The sequence below is a fragment of the Natator depressus genome, chromosome 6, assembly GCF_965152275.1.
Source record: "Natator depressus isolate rNatDep1 chromosome 6, rNatDep2.hap1, whole genome shotgun sequence".
In the NCBI taxonomy this organism is placed as follows: domain Eukaryota; kingdom Metazoa; phylum Chordata; order Testudines; family Cheloniidae; genus Natator; species Natator depressus.
Genome location: NC_134239.1, coordinates 75,811,782 through 75,834,361, shown reverse-complemented (window position 1 = coordinate 75,834,361; position 22,580 = coordinate 75,811,782).

The following is a 22,580-nucleotide window of genomic DNA, read 5'->3' as shown; positions in this document are numbered from 1 at the left end:
TGCATTTGCCTTGGGTGGTACCATCAGCAACTTTGTGCGAAGGGAGAATTTAATTTTGCTTTATATTTGCTCTATATTTGCTTTATATTTTGTATTCACCAAAAGGAGGTGTTTTGGGAAAGGCATTGCTTACAGATGGTGTGGAGCTAGCTGAGCACTCTGAGCAGCAGGGAGGAGTGGGGACCTGGGCTATAGCCCGTCACTGTGAAGCTGGCTTCCCACCATCCTTAAGCAGTGTCCTCCCCAGAACTGAGTCCAGGGGTGGGCGGGTGGGAGGCGAAAAATTAGGTTAGATCAATCTATGCCTCAGAAGCCAAACTTTCACCCCACCTTGCCTTCCTCCCCCATATATCGGTATATAGAGATATATTAAATTGTAGACTGAAAATATGCACCCATCAGAATGACTGAAAACATGCCGAGAAATTAAAAATCAACACAAATTTAGAAATAATTAGCCACAAAAGATTGTAGCATGGTGGACATGGCACAAAACAGCTGGTTTGGGGGTTTCAGGTGGACAATCCCTGCTCTAGGGTGATACTAAATCTGAGGAGCTGCAGGAGAGGCCATGTGCCTTAAATATAAACAAAGCATCTGTTAATTATTTTAATGGAAGCCAGTTTAATGTCCTCAGTACAGGGGAATGAGAAGTAGATACCATCATTTTTATGCATGAGAAGACATTTTAATGTGGATTAAAATCTTGGCAAAAGCTTTATAAAACTGCACAAATGAGTGCAAAATCCTCGTTGGAGATCTCTAAAGAGAGAGTTACAATAAGCCAGCTAGATAACAAAAGCATGGATGAGCAATTCAGCATCCTCCAGGCAAAGCTGTGATGCAATCTCTAAATGTTCCAGAGATGGTAAGAATGCCAGCTTCGTGTTCAAATTTATGGGATTATTAAAAGACTGAGTTTAGTCTATGATCAAAGTTAGGATTGTCATCCCTACAGATGTAATAAAAACCATGTTCCTTATCTGAGCAAAAAGAAAACTTTACCATGTGGCCTTAAAGGCTTACCAAAAGCCTGAGTTTGCCTCTGCCAGCTAAAGCTTGGGGCTTTTTTCTGGTCTGAGTAATTTATAAGCATCTCTGATGTAATTATATCAGCGTCTATTTTTTTTCCCATTTAGCTCCTCCTTTTTACCCACCTTTCCAACACATGTGATAGAAGCACAAGGAAATAGTGCCTTGCCTGAGGGTACACAATGAGTCAGTGGCTCAGCTGGGATTTGAACCAAGGACATTTCTGCCTGCTAGACTTTTGCTGTGACCACATGGCATCCTAAATAATATGGACATAGTCTGTGTATGAGAGAGAGCTCATAAAGTAAGTGAAGCATCTTACTAAAAGAAAGCCAATAAACTCAGCAGATTGAAAAGCCTTGAGAAGCCTGCCTTCTGTAAGATTTTCTAGGACTCTGGTGGCACTTAGAGTTAAAAGCAAATTTGATTTGCTGATGTAGCTAATCTTGCCCTGCTGTCATCTTGTTTATAAGTGATCTAACCATTTTGATTGGCTTTTTTATTTGCTAAATTAGCCTTTTTAATGTTCATCAATATATTTTACTTTATAGAAAAGGCGAATGTTTTGATTCCTTTTTAAATCAGGTTATAAAAAAATAGGTGAAATAAAGCAAAATAAATGTTGGTGGGATCTTCATTGGAATGGAAAAGAAGTCACACCTGTTTTTTAATATTTAAATTTATTCAAGCATAATTGGTCACTAAAAGTGAATTAATGTTTTGCAGTTACTTAGATTTATTATAGGAACAAACTGATGGGTTATCACTTGCATTTTCTGTTCATGTTTATTGATCCAGGGCTCTGGCCTTGACAGAACTGGGAGGAGTGTTCCAAACTTACCATACACTGCTGTTAGGCCTTGTCTAACATGGCATTTTCAAAAATCTCCCACTGTTGTACTGCCCAGTATAGCTCCACCAGTGTTGGCAATGGAAATGAAAAGAAGACACGGGCATTTTTGCCATCCTATCTATGTCTAACACTACTCAGAGCAGGTAAGCCTTGGTATAGTTAACACAGTGGTAAAAATGCCAATGGACAGTGGCACCCTACAACCAGTGGAGCTGTGACAGAAAGAGATTTTTTTAAAAATGCCAGTGGTAAACAAGGAATTGGAATGGGAAATGCTAGTGAGCACCCTTAATTTAAAAGTAAGCAGCTTTTTTTTAGTCACATTGATGAGGACACAGAAATCAGGTGAAAAATCAGGTTTTTAACCAGGGTATGATGTGTGTATTTGGGAGCTGGAGATGGGATGGACTGTAACAGAATTTTGGTAGGTTTTATCCCTATGTTTAGGAAGTAGATGCAAAAACACCCTAAAACAGAGAAAAGTATGTTTATTACTGGAGGATTTTGCCACTTAATCATCTGCCTCAATGGCTCAGGTTATGTCACTTATAGATATGGACTTATCACTGACAATACCTACTAGGTTGTGAGATGGTACACAGTTACTTTAGGAAGCTCATTCCCAGTTCTGGAAGTTAAATGAGCTACCTATTTCACAGATTAATGAGTTGGAGAGCTGTTCTGATATTTTATTTGTCAGCATAACAAAATATAATCACACCAGTTTCAATTATTTTGGTAATTTATTTCAAAATACCTGTCAGCAAGTATGTCTGTAACAATACAGACAATGAAAAAGATTCCCCCAAGAATAGTGACTTAAAGAAACCCCCATGACAACTCAGTTCCTTTTTCTCTGTTATGCTTTTGTTCGGCGCCTCAGTATGGGTGTGTCACATGTGCCAGCTGGGCACATCTTGGGGGAAAACTCTGCCCCTCCATACTCAGACACCTACATCCTCTCCTCCCCGAGAGTCCAGCTGCAGGGTGCCAGACACCCGCAACCCCTACCCCTCGGGATCCAGAGAGAGAAACAGCCTGATGCTGGGTCCCGGGCTTGTACAGAGTTTCCTGCACACTGCCTCCTTCCTTTAAGGCATGCTGGGAACCACAGCTGCTGGGAACACCTCCAGCTCTCCCCTCCTCCCACTCCAGTGTCCTGTATTTGTGAGCTGGAGAGCTGGGCTCTGCTGGGTCCAGTGGCCCCTATTGGCAGCAAGCAGCTCTGCAGTGCCAATTCTGCAGGGAAAGATGAAATTCTGCACAGAACATTAATTCTATGCAAATTCTGCATTGCACAGTGGCACAGAATTCCCGCAGGAGTAACAGAGCAGCAAACAACATTAATATCAAGAGAGAGACAAGGTGGGTGAGATCAGATATTTTATTGGACCATTTCTGTCAGTGAATTTTTGGACCCCTGACCAATATAGTTAACCTGGCCTAACTTTCTAGTATAGACCTGGCCTTAGTGGGTTACAGATTATTGTAAAGAGACATAAAACTAGTATCTCTATTTAGTCCAGCATTTTTAGTATCTAGCAAAGTCATGTATTTAAGATCCCAGGCTTGTCTTTTGAAGGTGTTGTACAGTTTTCCTGTGGGAATGAGAACTGAGAGGTCAGACACTGTGTGATCATTTTGTGAAAAGTATTCCTCCCAGGTGACAAGGTGTTTTTGTCTTTTATCATTTTTCTGTGTGAGTCCATTTGAGAGCATCTTCAACTTATGAAGACTATCCCTAATTAGAGGTGCATTATCTGGACTCTCCAGAGACTGAACTTCTGCCCCACCAGAGAAACTGATATCATACTAACATGCAGCATACTAGAAGAATTCTTTTGCCGACTCTGACTCAAAGAATTTTCACAAACAAAAAAGACAACATGTCCCCACTGACAGTCATAAAAAAGAATCATCTGACCAGACACGCTGTAGTGGATAAAACCACATACTTGATCATAACATCGATTGCTTCAGGAAAAAAATAAACTCTGAAATCCTTAACAAACATGAAACCCACCAGTCTCTCCACAGCTAAGAGGTCAGCCATAGAGTTCCTGAAATCCAGTCACTAGATACTGCTCAAACCAGCAGACAAATGGGTCAGCATTGTAGTCCTCAACTGTGATGACTATGTCAACCAGATTATGTCAACAACTCTCTGACACCACCTACTATAAACAACTCAAATAAGTTACTGTACCACAATTCACACAGGAATTTATGAATATCATCAAACAGGTCCAAGATAAACTCGATAACCTCATCCTCCATGCTTCCCAAGATACATAAACAAGGGGACCTAGGCAGACCCATCATATCTGACCACTGCACTCTTATGGAAAGAATATTAGGGCTCATAGAAATCATCTTCAAACTATTCACCACACAACAGGTCAATTTCCTCTAGGACACAAGTGACTTCTTCAAGAAACTCCACAGCATTAATAACCTTTCTCAGTATTCCATCCTTGCCACCATGGGTGTCACCTCCTTATACATCAACATCCTTCACCATGATGGCATAGCTGCCTGCCTCAAATGTCTGAGACAATGCACAACACCCAGATATCCACCCCAAACACATTGCCAAACTCATCCATTTCATCCTCACCATAACAACTTTACATTCAACAACAAACACTTTGTCCAAACCATCAGAACAGTCATGGGTACCAGGATAGCTCCCCAACATGCCAAACCCTTCACTGGCCACCTTGAGGAAAGATTTCTAGAAAAATGCACCACAAAACCAATGATATACAGAGCGACATCAATGATATTTTCATCCTCTGGACAGACAACCTAAACTCCCTCATAAATTTCTACCACAACTTCAACAACCACCACTCATCTATCAACCTCTCTGTAGAACACTCCCACACCAGTATCAACTTCCTGGACACCACAATCAGCCTCAGCAATGGAACCCCTACAGACAACTATATACAAGAAACCATGGCTCACCCCTCTTATCTCCACAGATCCAATAACCACACCAGACACACCAAGAAACCTGTTATCTACAGCCAGCACAAAGATACCACAGAATATGCTCTGAGGAGAAAGTCTGGAGTACTCACCTTAACATTCTTAAAATCTCCTTTACCAAACAAGGACACTGCACCAAAGAAGTAGATCGCATTATGGAATACCCTGAGAACCTGCTTCAATACAGGAAAATAATTCCACTGAAACTCTAGTTGTCACCGACCACCCCACACTGGATTCTGTATGGGATATCATGAAACAGTTACAATTCATACATCCTGAAATAAATCTTCCCCAAACTACTTCTTCTAGCCTTCAAACAACCACCCACCCTCTCCAAGCTCATCATCAGAAGCAAGCTCCCCGCAGACCAGGACACACCAACCCAAAGCGGCACCAGACCCTGCCAGAACAACAGATGTAAAACCTGCAGACATATCTCCACTGCTTTGATGATCAGTAGCCCCCACAGCAAGCCTTTCAAGATACATGGGTCTGACACAGGCCTATCACAACATGGGATGTACCTCATTCAGTGCATCAAATGCCCCTACAACAGCTATGTGGGTAAAACGAGACAATCACTATGCTCTCGAATGGAATCCCACAGAAAAATGATAAAAGAGAAAAACACCTGCCACGTAGGTGTGAACATTTTTCACAAAATCATCATTCTATATCTGACCTCTCAATCCACATCCTCATAGGAAACCTGTACAACACTTTCAAAAGACAAGTCTGTGAGCTTAAATTCATAATTTTGCTAGACATTAAAAATCTTGGACTCAATAGAGATACTGGTTTTATGTCTCTTTACAAGACCTAACCCTGCTTTGTCCTCTGACTGCCAAGATGTTAATGGCCCACTTCATTTTGAATGGTTCCTTGTAACATATGTTAACTCCTATGATTAACAATCTGTTACACCTTGTATTTCACAATGACACTCTGATTACCTTTCCCAGACCTAAAGAAGAGCTTTGTGTAGCTCAAAAGATTATCTGTCTCTTCCACTAAGAGAAGCTGGTCCAAGAAAAGATATTATCCAGTTTGTCTCTCTCATATCCTGGGACCAATAAGGCTACAACAACACGGCAAACATTAATATCAAGATACAGAACAAAAGAGAAATAATGTAATAAATATAAATATATTTTTTCCTGGCTTTAGAAGTCTTAGTACTAAACGGAGTCCTTATTTCCACTTAAATGGGTCTTTCAGAAGAAAAGCAATGTGATTAGCCATGTTATAGTCTATAAAATGTAGAAAATGCAGGAAAGGCTAACTAGCACCTGTGGACAGGGGAAGAGTTTACAAAAAAACTTCAGGTTCTAATTCAGGCTGAAAGCTTAGTCTAAAATATTTCAACAAATCCTGAACTCAGCATAGTGAATTTGATGTTACAATGAAAACATCATCCTATCACAATCTAGCCCAAGAGACCATTCCATAGATATGGCAGGAGTGATCCAGCTACCCTTTTCCTCTTCCCTATGCCATGGGAGTAGTGAGCTCCCAAAAAACATACTCTGATGCAGAAGAGAGAGATTCTACAGTGAAGATTTGGGACCTTGAAGTCCACAAACTTGAACCTGTAACGGTACGATATGCTGAGGAAAGACTATGTAAAGCAAGTGAGTTTTGTTGTTGTTTTGGTTGGTTGGGTTGTTTGTTTTCTTTTGACTGCTCAGCTAGCCTTGCTGTGCATGTTCTCTATTGACCGTTCATAAATTTGCAACCTAATATGTTACAGATGCACAGACTTTTTCCGTGAGAGATAGGGTTAACCAAATATTCAAGAAAACCCATCAGAATATCTATCGTGATCAAGATAACGTCAATCATAACCGAGGGCTCAGAAGACTCCGGTGACATAAAATAAAGGAATTCATCAGATCACCTTCTCTCACTACAACCATTCAAATTTTATACAACGATGCAAATGTAACATTGCTCTTGAAGGATGAAACAAAAGAATTCTATTGTGTGGCTCCATCATTTGTGCAACTGAGCTGGTGTGCCACAGGAAGTAATCCAGCATGGAGTTAGCACAGATTACTTCTACACACACGCACACCAGAGCAAGAAGGGGAACCAAGAATTAGCAATAATAGCTGTTTCACAGTCCACTCCTCTGGCAGCCCAAGGACACACTGCCTCTTGCTTGGGGCAAAGCCACAGGTTAGGGCTGAAAGACATTAAATTATTTTATGCTCTGTGATCTTGATTTAATTGTTAGCTTCAAGTTGCTTCATGTTAATAACTAGAACAAAGATTCTAGAAATCATGGAACAGGCAGTCCGTTAGAATATGAGCCATTTTCAAATAGTGAACCAACAAACATTACTGGCTCAGTGAGTGTGACCTTGACTGATAGGGCTTTGTTATGTAAGTATCCCTTTAATATATTTACTAGACCACCAAAAATACAGTACCTGTAGTAAATAATGAATCTCAGGAAGCCATTTTTTTGACATTTTATGTTTATATGATTTATAAAATGTATCCATCCCTGAAGTTCATATGTGGAATTTAATAAAATAACTCCACCTCTTTCAGAGGCAGAAAAGGGCATCCCTTATAAACAACTTATAGATTCATAGATTCTAAGGTCAGAAGGGACCATTATGATCATCTAGTCTGACCTCCTGCACAATGCAGGCCACAGAATCTCACCCACCCACTCCTGCAAAAAACCTCACCTGAGCTATTGAAGTCCTCAAATCGTGGTTTAAAGACTTCGAGGAGCAGAGAATTCTCCAGCAAGTGACCCGTGCCCCATGCTACAGAGGAAGGCGAAAAACCTCCAGGGCCTCTTCTAATCTGCCCTGGAGGAAAATTTCTTCCCGACCCCAAATATGTCGATCAGCTAAACCCTGAGCATATGGGCAAGATTCATCAGCCAGATACTACAGAAAATTCTTTCCTGGGTCACTCAGATCCCACCCCATCTAACATCCCATCACAGGCCATTAGGCCTATTTACCATGAATATTTAAAGATCAATTAATTACCAAAATCATGTTATCCCATCATACCATCTCCTCCATAAACTTATTGAGTTTAATCTTAAAGCCAGATAGATCTTTTGCCCCCACTGCTTCCCTTGGAAGGCTATTCCAAAACTTCACTCCTCTGATAGTTAGAAACCTTCGTCTAATTTCAAGTCTAAACTTCCCAATGACCAGTTTATATCCATTTGTTCTTGTGTCCACGTTGGAACTGAGCTTAAATAATTCCTCTCCCTCGCCAGTATTTATTCCTCTGATATATTTATAGAGAGCAATCATATCTCCCCTCAGCCTTCTTTTGGTTAGGCTCAACAAGCCAAGCTCCTTGAGTCCTCTTTCATAAGACAAGTTTTCCATTCCTCGGATCATCTTAGTAGCCCCTTCTCTGTACCTGTTCCAGTTTGAATTCATCCTTCTTAAACATGGGAGACCAGAACTGCACACAGTATTCCAGGTGAGGTCTCACCAGTGCCTTGTATAACGGTACTAAAACCTCCTTATCCCTACTGGAAATACCTCGCCTAATGCATGCCAAGACCGCATTAGCTTTTTTCACGGCCATATCACATTGGCGGCTCATAGTCATCCTGTGATCAACCAATACTCCAAGGTCCTTCTCCTCCTCCGTTACTTCTAATTGATGTGTCCCCAGCTTATAACTAAAATTCTTGTTATTAATCCCTAAATGCATAACCTTACACTTCTCACTATTAAATTTCTTGCTATTACTATTACTCCAGTTTACAAGGTCATCCAGATCCTCCTGTATGATATCTTGGTCCTTCTCTAAATTGGCAATACCTCCCAGCTTTGTATCATCCGCAAACTTTATTAGCACACTCCCACTTTTTGTGCCGAGGTCAGTAATGAAAAGATTAAATAAGATTGGTCCCAAAACTGATCCTTGAGGTACTCCACTGGTAACCTCCCTCCAGCCTGACAGTTCACCTTTCAGTAGGACCTGCTGTAGTCTCCCTGTTAACCAATTCCTTATCCACCTTTCAATGTTCAGATTGATCCCCATCTTTTCCAATTTAACTAATAATTCCCCATGTGGCACAGTATCAAACGCCTTACTGAAATCTAGGTAAATTAGATCCACTGCATTTCCTTTGTCTAAAAAATCTGTTAGTTTCTCAAAGAAGGAGATCAGGTTGGTTTGGCATGATCTACCTTTTGTAAAACCATGTTGCATTTTGTCCCATTTACCATTGACCTCAATGTCCTTAACTACTTTCTCCTTCAAAATTGTTTCCAAGACCTTGCATAGTACAGATGTCAAACTAACAGGCCTATGGTTACCTGGATCACTTTTTTTCCCTTTCTTAAAAATAGGAACTATGTTAGCAATTCTCCAATCATACGGTACAACTCCTGAGTTTACAGATTCATTAAAAATTCTTGCTAATGGGCTTGCAATTTCATGTGCCAATTCCTTTAATATTCTTGGATGAAGATTATCTGGGCCCCCCGATTTAGTGCCATTAAGCTGTTCCAGTTTTGCCTCTACCTCAGATATGGTCATGCTACCATTATCCCTAAGAACCTCTTTAACCTTATTAAAGACTGAGGCAAAGTATTTGTTTAGATATTGGGCCATGCCTAGATTATCCTTAACCTCCACTCCATCCTCAGTGTTTAGCGGTCCCACTTCTTCTTTCTTTGTTTTCTTCTTATTTATATGGCTATAGAACCTTTCACTATTGGTTTTAATTCCCTTTGCAAGGTCCAACTCTACTTGACTTTTAGCCTGTCTCACTTTATCCCTACATGTTCTGACCTCAATAAGGTAGCTTTCCTTGCTGATCCCTCCCATCTTCCACTCCCTGTATGCTTTCTGCTTTTTCTTAATCACCTTATGCTATCCCCTGAGGTAAATGCTCTCGACGAGATGGGGCTTGCATTGTATCAAAAAGATTAGTAAATTTTGGCTCTGTTAGACCACAATATGGCTCAGGAGAACAAAGTTAACATCATGAGATGCAACCACATATGAACAGGAAGAAAGCGGTGTAGTTGAGGAACTGATATAAACAGGAAGACAGTGGCATAGTTGAGGAACTGATATAATACATTTCAAGGATCTAATGCCACCTAACTGGCTATCACTACATTATGGCTCTGACACAGACTTCCTGTGTGAGCTTGAGCACCTCTGCACCTCAGTTCCCCATGTGAAAGTGGGGATAAGTAATATATGTCTAGCACCTCCTAAAATGGAGCTCAGTCTACTTTAGCACAAATAATTAATTTATGTGACTGGATAGATGACCAAAGAAATGAGAGCAATTACTGTGTAAATATGCTATAATTGATATTCCCAAGATTCTAAAAACACTTGTATTAAGTATAAAACCAAAGGGGTAATAATAACTAAGATCCTGATTAAGCTTCTGCTTCACCTTAAACATGTAAGTTTTGCCAATGGTTGTGCTTAGATGCTTTGTTGAACAGGGATGGACTTACTCAAGTGCTAAAATTCAGCATGCAGTGAAATGCTCTGCTGAACCAAGGCCTAATTTTTGTAGTTAGCTTTTTGGTTTTAAGAAATAGTGGAAGTTATCAACAACCGAACAATGCTGGAGTTTACATTATAATAGCAATTCAATTACAGTTAGTGTAAAAAGAAAAGGAGGACTTGTGGCACCTTAGAGACTAACAAATTTATTTGAGCATATGCTGTGGACTCTAAGGTGCCACAAGTCCTCCTTTTCTTTTTGCGGATAGAGACTAACTCGGCTGCTACTCTAAAACCAGTTAGTATAAAGTGTATGTATATAAGTTAAAGCAACTACCAATGCTGAAACCTTTCCCCCTACTCTCAGACATGAATTTTCATTATACTTACAATTACTCTGCAGCACTGGGAGAATATAACAAACAAATGTGTAGGGGGAGGGTTAGCAGTCTAGTATATTTCTCCAGCTTCCTTCCCCATCAAAACCCCATTTTGCCAGTATCTTTTGAAATGAGTGTGCTTGTCCATGGCATACAGTTTCCCTTTATAAATAGTGTGAACTATATGGAGTTGCTTTTTATCTTTATTTACAGAAATTGTCTAAAAAGACACTAATTAGTTCCCAAAATCCATATCAGGTCCAGTGTTGGTATTGGAACATTTGCATTAGTAGATATATGTAGATATGCTATATTTACTGAATATCCCACATATCTCCCTACAGACTTCATAATCCGAACAGGATGATTCTCATTAGTTACTTCACCTGAGAGAAATTGAGAATTAAATGTACTGGTGCTAACCTGTAAGTAAGTTCATTTAGGAAAAAACAAAACAAAAACAAAAAGAAACACCTTATTACAATATATCTTTAAAAGATGTTATAGTATTTTCACTTATGTGCATTATTAGAACACTGAAGATTTGATTTTGTGATATGTTAAAGGTAAAAATACCGATTTTTAAACTACACCCTACCTATTTTAGAGATCCTTTTGCCTCAGCTCAGAAATTAGGTATCCTGAGCATGTTATATCTCTATTTTGCAATTCAGTAGTATCCAACTAATCTACATTTCCATGTTGTGTTTCACTCACAATACCTATTTACCACACACCACATGGATCTGATAGAAGAATTTAAACTTTAAGATAAACCCCAATACATAACTATATACTATCAGTTGTTTGCAATGTTGTAGCCATGCTGGTCCAAGGATCTGAGAAAGACAGGGTGGGTGAGCTAATATATTATATTGGACCAACTTCTGTTGGTGGAAGGGACAAGCTTTTGAGTTTCACAGAGTTCTTCCACAGGTCTGGGGAAGGTAATCTGTGTTCAAGCTCATATTTAAACTTATTTAAATATTTAATATTTAAACTTCAGCCTTTTGTCTTCCAGCTCCAATGCTTTCTGGATCACTGCCATTTCTGCTGTCTGTTTTTGTTTCTCAGCTTCCTTTTCCAGATTTTGGTCTGCTTCACTATCTTCTGAACCTCCATCTCAACCAGTTTGACTTTCATGGCTGCTTCACTGACAATTTGTCATGTTGGTCTTCTAAGCTTGTTCCACCCTGGTGCTCAGTCCAGTTTGGTGGATCAGTCTGATCTCTTTGCCATCTATCCTGCTTACTCATCTTATACTTTTCTTTCTTCTATTTCCCTTAACCAAAATAAACAAATGGAAAATAACAAACTGCAACCTTTTCTTTGATCCCAACCTTCTCACTTGTGAATCTCTCAGAATCTAATGTATAAGTGCTTGGAAAGTGATCCTTAGTTGACCAGCGTACTGGGTGTAATATTCTGCCACTGTGATTCTCCCCAAGGGTACCCAGGATTGTGAGACACCTCTTCACCACCGGCCCCTAGTGTGAGAAAATCTTGTCTGTGCTTGCTGTGGATCATCTCCTTTAAACCACCAGCTTCTGGCAGCACAAGCACTACCTTACACGCACCAACAGCCTCGCTCCCTCTGTAGAGGTAGTGATAGGTACACACTAACCTCTGAGTCCTCAGAGCATTCTATCCCCTGAACAGAATTACCAGGCCTGCTGTTCCCAAAGGAACAGTACAGCTTGCAAGATTCAACTCAGGATCACTACTTTGCTTACTCTCACAATCCTGAGATAGGGTAAGCAAAGTAGTGATCCTGGGTAGGAGAATGGACATAAGGAGGAAGGGTAGTGTAGATACCAGTCTAATAGGTCATACTGGCTGTAGAATGACCATGCCTAATCGGGTACAGAATGTGAGCAAGGGCAAACAGCAAAAGATAAGATGTTTGTACACCAATGCGAGGAGCCTAGGTAACAAAATGGAGGAACTAGAGCTACCGGTGCAGGAAGTGAAACCAGATATTATAGGGATAACAGAAACATGGTGGAATAGTAGTCATGACTGGACTACAGGTACTGAAGGGTATGTGCAGTTTAGGAAAGACAGAAATAAAGGTAGAGGTCATGGAGTAGCATTGTATATCAATGATGAGGTAGAATGTAAAGAAATCAGAAGCGATGGAATGGATAAGACAGAGTCCGTCTGGGCAAAAAGCACATTGGGGAAGAAAACTACTAGAGCTTCGCCTGTGATCGTGCTTGGGGTGTGCTATAGACTGCCGGGATCTAATCTGGATATAGAGAGAGCCCTCTTTAATGTTTTCAATGAAGTAAATACTAATGGGAATATGTAATCATTGGAGACTTTAACTTCCCAGATATAGACTGGAGGACGAGTGCTAGTAACAATAATTGGGCTCAGATTTTCCTAGATGCGTTAGCTGATGGATTCCTTCATCAAGTAGTTGCTGAACCGACTAGAGGGGATGCCATTTTAGATTTGGTTTTGGTGAGTAGTGAGGACCTCACAGAAGAAATGGTTGTAGGGGACAATCTTAGTTCAAGTGATCATGAGCTAATTCAGTTCAAACTGAACAGAAGGACAAACAAAAATAAATCTGTGACTAGGGTTTTTGATTTCAAAAGGGTTGACTTTCAAAAATTAAGGAAATTAGTTAGGAAAGTGGATTGGACTGAAGAACTTATGTATCTAAAGGCAGAGGAGGCCTGGGATTACTTTAACTCAAAGCTGCAGAAGCTATCGGAAGCCTGCATCCCAAGAAAAGGGAAAAAATCCATAGGCAGGAGTTGTAGACCAAGCTGGATGAACAAGCATCTCAGAGAGGTGATTAAGAAAAAGCAGAAATCATACAGGTAGTGGAAGATGGGAGGGATCAGCAAGGAAAGCTACCTTATTGAGGTCAGAACATGTAGGGATAAAGTGAGACAGGCTAAAAGTCAAGTAGAGTTGGACCTTGCAAAGGGAATTAAAACCAATAGTGAAAGGTTCTATAGCCATATAAATAAGAAGAAAACAAAGAAAGAAGAAGCGGGACCGCTAAACACTGAGGATGGAGTGGAGGTTAAGGATAATCTAGGCATGGCCCAGTATCTAAACAAATACGTTGCCTCAGTCTTTAATAAGGTTAAAGAGGATCTTAGGGATAATGGTAGCATGACCATATCTGAGGTAGAGGCAAAACTGGAACAGCTTAATGGCACTAAATCGGGGGGCCCAGATAATCTTCATCCAAGAATATTAAAGGAATTGGCACATGAAATTGCAAGCCGATTAGCAAGAATTTTTAATGAATCTGTAAACTCAGGAGTTGTACCGTATGATTGGAGAATTGCTAACATAGTTCCTATTTTTAAGAAAGGGAAAAAAAGTGATCCAGGTAACTATAGGCCTGTTAGTTTGACATCTGTACTATGCAAGGTCTTGGAAACAATTTTGAAGGAGAAAGTAGTTAAGGACATTGAGGTCAATGGTAAATGGGACAAAATGCAACATGGTTTTACAAAAGGTAGATCATGCCAAACCAACCTGATCTCCTTCTTTGAGAAAGTAACAGATTTTTTTAGACAAAGGAAACGCAGTGGATCTAATTTACCTAGATTTCAGTAAGGCGTTTGATACTGTGCCACATGGGGAATTATTAGTTAAATTGGAAAAGATGGGGATCAATCTGAACATTGAAAGGTGGATAAGGAATTGGTTAACAGGGAGACTACAGCAGATCCTACTGAAAGGTGAACTGTCAGGCTGGAGGGAGGTTACCAGTGGAGTTCTTCAAGGATCAGTTCTGGGACTAATCTTATTTAATCTTTTCATTACTGACCTCGGCACAAAAAGTGGGAGTGTGCTAATAAAGTTTGCGGATGATACAAAGCTGGGAGGTACTGCCAATTTAGAGAAGGACCGAGATATCATACAGGAGGATCTGGGTGACCTTGTAAACTGGAGTAATAGTAATAGCATGAAATTTAATAGTGAGAAGTGTAAGGTTATGCATTTAGGGATTAATAACAAGAATTTTAGTTATAAGCTGGGGACACATCAATTAGAAGTAACGGAGGAGGAGAAGGACCTTGGAGTATTGGTTGATCACAGGATGACTATGAGCCGCCAATGTGATATGGCCGTGAAAAAAGCTAATGCGGTCTTGGCATGCATTAGGCGAGGTATTTCCAGTAGGGATAAGGAGGTTTTAGTACCGTTATACAAGGCACTGGTGAGACCTCACCTGGAATACTGTGTGCAGTTCTGGTCTCCCATGTTTAAGAAGGATGAATTCAAACTGGAACAGGTACAGAGAAGGGGCTACTAAGATGATCCGAGGAATGGAAAACCTGTCTTATGAACGGAGACTCAAGGAGCTTGGCTTGTTTAGCCTAACCAAAAGAAGGTTGAGGAGAGATATGATTGCTCTCTATAAATTTTTTTTTTTTTTTTTTTTTTTTTGCTTTGCTGTGTGGGAGGGATAGCTCAGTGGTTTGAGCATTGGCCTGCTAAACCCAGGGTTGTGAGTTCAATCCTTGAGGGGACCATTAGGGTTCTGGGGCAAAATTGGGGATTGGTCCTGCTTTGGGGGGGAGGGATAGCTCAGTGGTTTGAGCGTTGGCCTGCTAAACCCAGGGTTGTGAGTTCAATCCTTGAGGGGGTCATTTAGGGATCTGGGGCAAAAATTGGGGATTGGTCCTGCTTTGAGCAGGGGGTTGGACTAGACGACCTCCTGAGGTCCCTTCCAACCCTGATATATATATATATATATATATATCTCAGAGGGATAAATACCGGAGAGGGAAAGGCATTATTTAAGCTTAGTACCAATGTGGACACAAGAACAAATGGATATAAACTGGTCATCAGGAAGTTTAGACTTGAAATTAGATGAAGGTTTCTAACCATCAGAGGAGTGAAGTTTTGGAATAGCCTTCCAAGGGAAGCAGTGGGGGTAAAAGATCTATCTGGCTTTAAGATTAAACTTGGTAAGTTCTTGGAGGAGATGGTATGATGGGATAATATGATTTTGGCAATTAATTGATCTTTAAATATTCATGGTAAATAGGCCCAATGGCCTGTGATGGGATGTTAGATGGGGTGGGATCTGAGTTACTACAGTGAATTCTTTCCTGGGTATCTGGCTGGTGAATCTTGCCCATTTGCTCAGGGTTCAGCTGATCGCCATATTTGGGGTCGGGAAGGAATTTTCCTCCAGGGCAGATTAGAAGAGGCCCTGGAGGTTTTTCACCTTCCTCTGTAACATGGGGCATGGGTCACTTGCTGGAGGATTCTCTGCTCCTTGAAGTCTTTAAACCATGATTTGAGGACTTCAATAGCTCAGACATAGGTGAGAGGTTTATCGCAGGAGTGGCTGGGTGAGATTCTGTGGCCTGCATTGTGCAGGAGGTCAGACTAGATGATCATAATGGTCCCTTCTGACCTTAATATCTATGAATCTATGAATATATTTATAATGAAAACAAGAATAAGTTTATTATAAAAAAAAATAAAGATTCAAGTGATAGTGAATAAAAATATTGGAAACAAATGGTTACATATAAAACAAAATCATAACACTTGTAGAGACTAAACTTAACTAACAGGTTAACATCCTTTCTTATTTCAACCAAAGTTCTCTCCAGGGTCTTCAACCAAGCACAGTTGAGACTCTTTTTCATGAAGCAAAATTGCTGCCTTTTTACTTCCCAAGTGAAAGGTGCCAGAATGTCTTCTTTGCCCTCAAATATAGTAGAACAAACCTTTGATGTGCACCTTAAGATATGGCTCTTTTCCCCTTCCCTCCATTGTTTTTCCTATTCCTATTACTTGCTTTCTTTGAAGTTCTCATGATACTTAATTTGTAGTCAGTTCAGACTGGTGAGTGGCGACCCATTGTGAATAATACAATATTTAATTTATGTTTAAACAGAGAGATGGATAAACATCTCTTATCTGACAGAAAATCTGTTTTTCACCTTTGTGGGTGACCAGGCCCTAGACACAGACGTTAATAACACATTTTCAGTATGTATACCTAATTCCTTACATAGTATCTGTATAAAAATTTCACAATGATATTGCTGACCAGAGTGTCATGTGCTTTTATTAGAGACCTTAAATGACACTCTTTTGGTGAGCTAGAATTTAAATCAGGAGATTCCTGTAAACCCTGTACCCCCTCCTCTGTGTCCTTTGCCAGTTGGCACTGAGAGGTTCTGGGTCACAATTGTTTTCTCCAAAAACTCTCAGCATCTCCATGAATAGTCCTCCTCTTCCTGTTTACTACTCTGTTGGATTTTATAAGGGCCTGAACCTATAAGGCACTCTTAACTCCTATTAACTTCATTTATTTTTGAAATATGTATATGATGGGATCCCCACACCAACCCTGAAGGGACTAAGGTGGCTCAGAAGGGGCCAATTAACCTTATAGGCTGCACCTGGGGGAGAGTCAGGCCTGACTGATATGTACCAATTGACGATGAAGTCCATCTGGGCAGGAGCAGGCTGGACTTGTATAAAGCCATAAAGTGGCAAGTTGAAGGGCGCTATAAGGAGAGACTTGGTAGCCACTCTCTGAGCACAGAATAGTGGATAGGAAGAAATCCAGTGGGGAACAAAAGCCCTGAGCTTCTGTCTCTGACAGGAGATGTTTGTCCAGAGGAGTTGCAGGGAAGAAAGTCTGTGGAAGGAAGAAGCCCAGAGTAAGGGCAGCGAGGACTGAGACTGTGTAGACCTTGGCTGCTGCTGATAGGGTTCCTGGGCTGGAATGCAGAGTAGTGAGTAGGCCCAGGTTCTCCTATGAGCCAGTAGGAAAGTGGCACATACCAGGAATTACAGAAGGCTGCCTGAGATGGCACATGGGCAGATTGTCTGGTGAGAGTTGGCCACCCCAGAGGAGGAAAACTATATAGTGACCTGGCCCGAGGGCCCAGTCATGAAGAGAGAGCAAGAGAGGCCCCTGAGTCCTGGAGAGCAAGAGGGGCCTTGGGGCAAGCGAACAACAGAAGGCAGCCTAGACCACATGAGAGCTGATCCCTAGCCCCCAGTAGTGAGTGAATCCCATTGCAATGTTGTTCTTTATTATTGTATCGGAACACAGAGGAGACACCATTAGACAGTTCAGTTGAGAGAGTGGCTGGTTCATAGTCTATCCAACCAAGTTGTTTTAGCTGAGAAGCAACTGCAATTTTTGTCTCTGTGTCCCAAAGTCATCCCTGCATTGTCACTGAGGTTAGCTCAGGGAGTGAGGGATTGGGGTTGTGTGCCCAAATGCTGAGGTAAACTGATCCCCAATATAGGTCAGAGCAGCTTCAGGGGCTTCATCCATGCAGCTTCAATGTGCCAGAAATAGATGGGATGTAGGATCTCTCTGGACATGCTCTCATGCTGCACTTGTGGGCGCCTGCGGTAGTGTCTATACAGGAAGTTTTCCATGAGGGGTTCCTTAGGACAGCTTTGCAACTCTTTTACACAGCAACGCCAGCATAAAGTGGCAACATCATGAATTCTCTTCAAAGGCTATACTTAATTGTGTAGCAGAATGCCAGAGAACAGAGTGTAAAGTCTATAACAAACTATTTTTCTTCTTTAGTCATAATATAATCCTGGGAATTAAACAAGGGAACTCTCTCATGAGCTGCTGCTTTTAGATAGGGGTTATTTTAAAAAAATCTTTTTTTTTTTTCTTGGAAAGGTCATGATTCATTTAGAATAGATCAGTCATGTTATGAAATAATTTTGGATGAAAGACATGATGCATCTGGAGCTGTAACATCCTCCTAGCTAGGCCTAGGGATACAATGCCTTAGCGCCAAAATTAGCACTTCCACATTTCAAATTATGTGGGGCCACTGGACGATCGAGATGCTAAAGGAGCACTCAAGGACGATATGGCCATTGCGGAGAAACGAAATGAATTCTTTGCATCGATCTTCACAGTTGAGGATGTGAGGGAGATTCCCAAACCTGAGCCATTATTTTTAGATGACAAATCTGAGGAACTGTCCCAGATTGAGGTGTCATTGGAGGAGGTTTTGGAACAAATTGATAAATTAAACAGTAATAAGTCACCAGGACTAGATGGTGTTCACCCAAGAGTTCTGAAGGAACTCAAATGTGAAATTGCAGGATTATTAACTGTAGTCTGTAACCTACCATTTAAATCAGCTTCTGTACCAAATGACTGGAAGATAGCTAATGAGACACCAATTTTTTAAAAGGGCTCCAAAGATGACCCTGGCAATTACAGGTCAGTAAGCCTGACTTCAGTACCAGGCAAACTGGTTGAAACTATAGTCAAGAACAAAATTGTCAGATACATAGATGAACATAATTTGTTGGGGAATAGTCAACATGTTTTTTGTAAAGGGAAGTTGTGCCTCACCAATGTACTAGAATTCTCTGAGGGGGTTAACAAGCATGTGGACAAGGGGGATCCAGTGGATATAGTGTAATTAGATTTTCAGAAAGCCTGTGACAAGGTCCCTCACCAAAAGCTCTTAAGCAAAGTAAGCAGTCATGGGATAAGAGGGACGGTTCTTTCATGGATTGATAACTGGTTAAAAGATAGGAAACAAAGCGTAGGAATAAATGGTCAGTTTTCGGAATGGAGAGAGGTAAATAGTGGTGTCCCCCAGGGGTCTGTACTGGGCCCAGTCCTATTTAATATATTCATAAATTATCTCAAAAAAGGGGTAAACAATGAGGTGGCAAAATTTTCAGATGATACCAAACTACTCAAATAGTTAAATCCCAGGCAGACTGCGAAGAGCTACAAAAGGATCTCAGAACTGGGTGACTGGGTAACAAAATGGCAGATGAAAATCCTTGTTGATAGTAATGCACATTGGAAAACATAATCCCAACTCTACGTATAAAATGATGGGGTCTAAATTAGCTGTTACCACTCAAAAAAGAGATCTTGGAATCATTGTAGATAGTTCCCCAAAAACATCCACTCAATGTGCAGTGGCAGTCAAGAAAGCTCACAGAATGTTGGGAATCATTAAGAAAGGGATAGATAATAAGACAGAAAATATCATATTGCCTCTAAATAAATCCATAGTATGCCCACATCTTGAATACTGCATGCAGATGTGATTGTCCCATCTCAAAAAAGATATATTGGAATTGGAAAAGGTTCAGAAAAGGGCAACAAAAATGATTAGGGGTATAGAACAGCTGCCATATGAGGAGAGTTTAATAAGACTGGGATTTTTCAGCTTGGAAAAGAGACTACTAAGGGGGGATATGATAGCGGTCTATAAAATCATGACTGGTGTGGAGAAAGTAAATAAGAAAGAGCTATTTACTCCTTCTCATAATACAAGAACTAGGGGCCACTGAATGAAATTAATACACAGCAAGCTTAAAACAAACAAATGGAAGTATTTTTTCACACAACACACGGTCAACCTGTGGAACTCCTCGCCAGAAGATGTTGTGAAGGCCAAGACTATAACAGGTTTCAAAAAAGAACTAGATAAATTCATGGAAGATAGGTCCATCAATGGCTATTAGTCAGGATGGGCAGGGTTGGTGTCCCTAGCCTCTGTTTGCCAGAACCTGGGAATGGGCTTGATCACTTGATGACTACCTGTTCTGTTCATTCCCTCTGGGGCAACTGGCATTGTCTACTGTCGGAAGACAGGATGCTGGGCTAAATGGACCTTTGGTCTGTCCCAGTGTGGCTGTTCTTATGTTTTTATTCTTCAAAGTATTTGAAATTTCTTAATTATTATCACGATGTAAAAATGTCACAACTTCTACCTCTGAACTTTCTCTGGCTAAGGTTCCCTGCAGGTGAGCCCCTGTTTGACAAAATTTCCTCCAATGTTATTAAGCAGAAGCCTTAAGCACACAATGCTGCAAGAACTAGATTACTCAAAGTCTCTTTCACCCTCACAACAGCTACAATTATGAGTCAATACCTATTTTAAATATGAAACAGGAAGTTTTATTTTTCCCCTCACTATGTGTTAGGCTTGGAGAGGGAGGTCTTAAAGCCTGTCAGTTTGAGGATATGATCTGCACTCCTAGTCACTAATTTAGCCTTGAACAAGATGATGGTGTAATTAGATGCAGCATGGCACTCCATGATACACAGATGTTCCCTTTATTTAACTGTTGCCCACATGGTTAACAAAAATAGATTTTTGTCACTGTCACTAACACCTAATTTCCGGCCTCTGGTCCTTAAATCCAGATAAAATTCCCATAAGCAAAACATTACCAATTAGTATGTGTTACTAGAAATAAAGTTTTAGTTTATCCTTCTGTGTTTCCTTCTATAATGTCTTTAAGCATTGCAGCTAATACAAAATTGAGCTTCTCTGTCAAAATTGTGTGAGTAACTGTCCAATAAAGCCACACCTAGTTGTCAGTGGACTAGTATTTGGGTAAACATCGTCCAACCCAGCACATACTAGTACAGTCACTAGATAAACAGTGAAGAATTCAGAATTGTAGGGTCCTACCAAGTGGGTGAATAAGACCCCACCTCATTATTGGTCTAACAACAAAGCAAATAAAAGCCCCACCCACAGCTCAACAGATCTATGATTGGACCTAGTTAAAAATAACTAGTGTGCCATTGGTGGGTAAGCTGCTAAGTAAATAAAGGATAGGCTTTGTCCTACTTTCCTAGCCTCTAGGTAAATAAGCAGTGCAGAAAATTATTCAAGAGTTAATAAGTAAATAAAGCTGTTAACCTCTGCTACAGTATGCAATGCTGATAACTTTGTGAAGTTATCTTTATGCATATTGCTGATTTTACCAGTCTATATCAAGAATGTTTTTCCTTTACTCTGTATTCTCTTTCAGTGCAAATTGTATTCTTTATGCATGTGATTTTAAGAGTAAATGCAGACAGTTCTCTTGCTTTACTCTAGAGATCAAAGAATGTCTGGATGTACATTTTAAAATTGACATTTGTCACTTACTTATTTTATTATTTCAGCTGGTGCTGGGTGAGTCTTAGGGTTTATGTTATTCAGATGTGCTGGTCAGAATGGGCCAAATTCTATACAGACAGTGCCAAAATGTGCATGCAACTCTCGTTTTAATATGCAGCAGGGATTAATTTGGCCCAGTATGTTAAAGTGCAAACTAAAATAAACAATCTGTATAAGGCTCTGTGTAGTGCTGGCACAATGCACAGTTGTGGGCACGATGTGAGAGAGATTCAGAATTCATAATCTGATGTACTAACCTTCTTTGAAAATCTGGATCCATATGTGTGCCTTTTAAGTGTGATAGAAATCCCATTGGAAACTTTTCCCTCCCAGCTTCAAATTCTTTGTTCGTAATCATTGACACTAGCAATGTTTAATGAGCAGGGACAAATGCCCCTCAAATGCTTCATCCGCCTCTAGTTAAAAGAGATTTCATCCCAGAAACTTGTGTACATTTGCAGTTCACCATTTAGGATCTGATACTGTGAGGTGCTGAGCACCTCCAGCAAGTTAGAGAGGGCCCTCAACTTTGGGTGGCTACTTCATGGCTGCCCAGTGGTAGCTACTATCTCTCTGGCAAAGGCTTTGTTGAAACAGCCCATGCAGAGGAGTAAGAGGGCTCCTTACACTCCCCTGCACAGGCACACAGTTGGGCCCATGATGGAGCTCTTAGGAAGTAAGAGGCCTGTCCTGCATCCTGTGTTTGTTTACATCAGTGGGACTACTCATTTGAGTAAGACCTAATAACGTAATTGTTTCCAAGATTAAGCCCTAACATTTTCTGTTCCCTTTCATGGCCATGTTCTTTGAAATATTTCAGTTCTTAAAGGAAACCATATAGGTTCTTCCAACCAGTATAGGTATAGGAACTTAAACTATTAAGTTCTTAGGAATATCATAGCATGCACATTAAAAAGTAGAAACAAACAACAT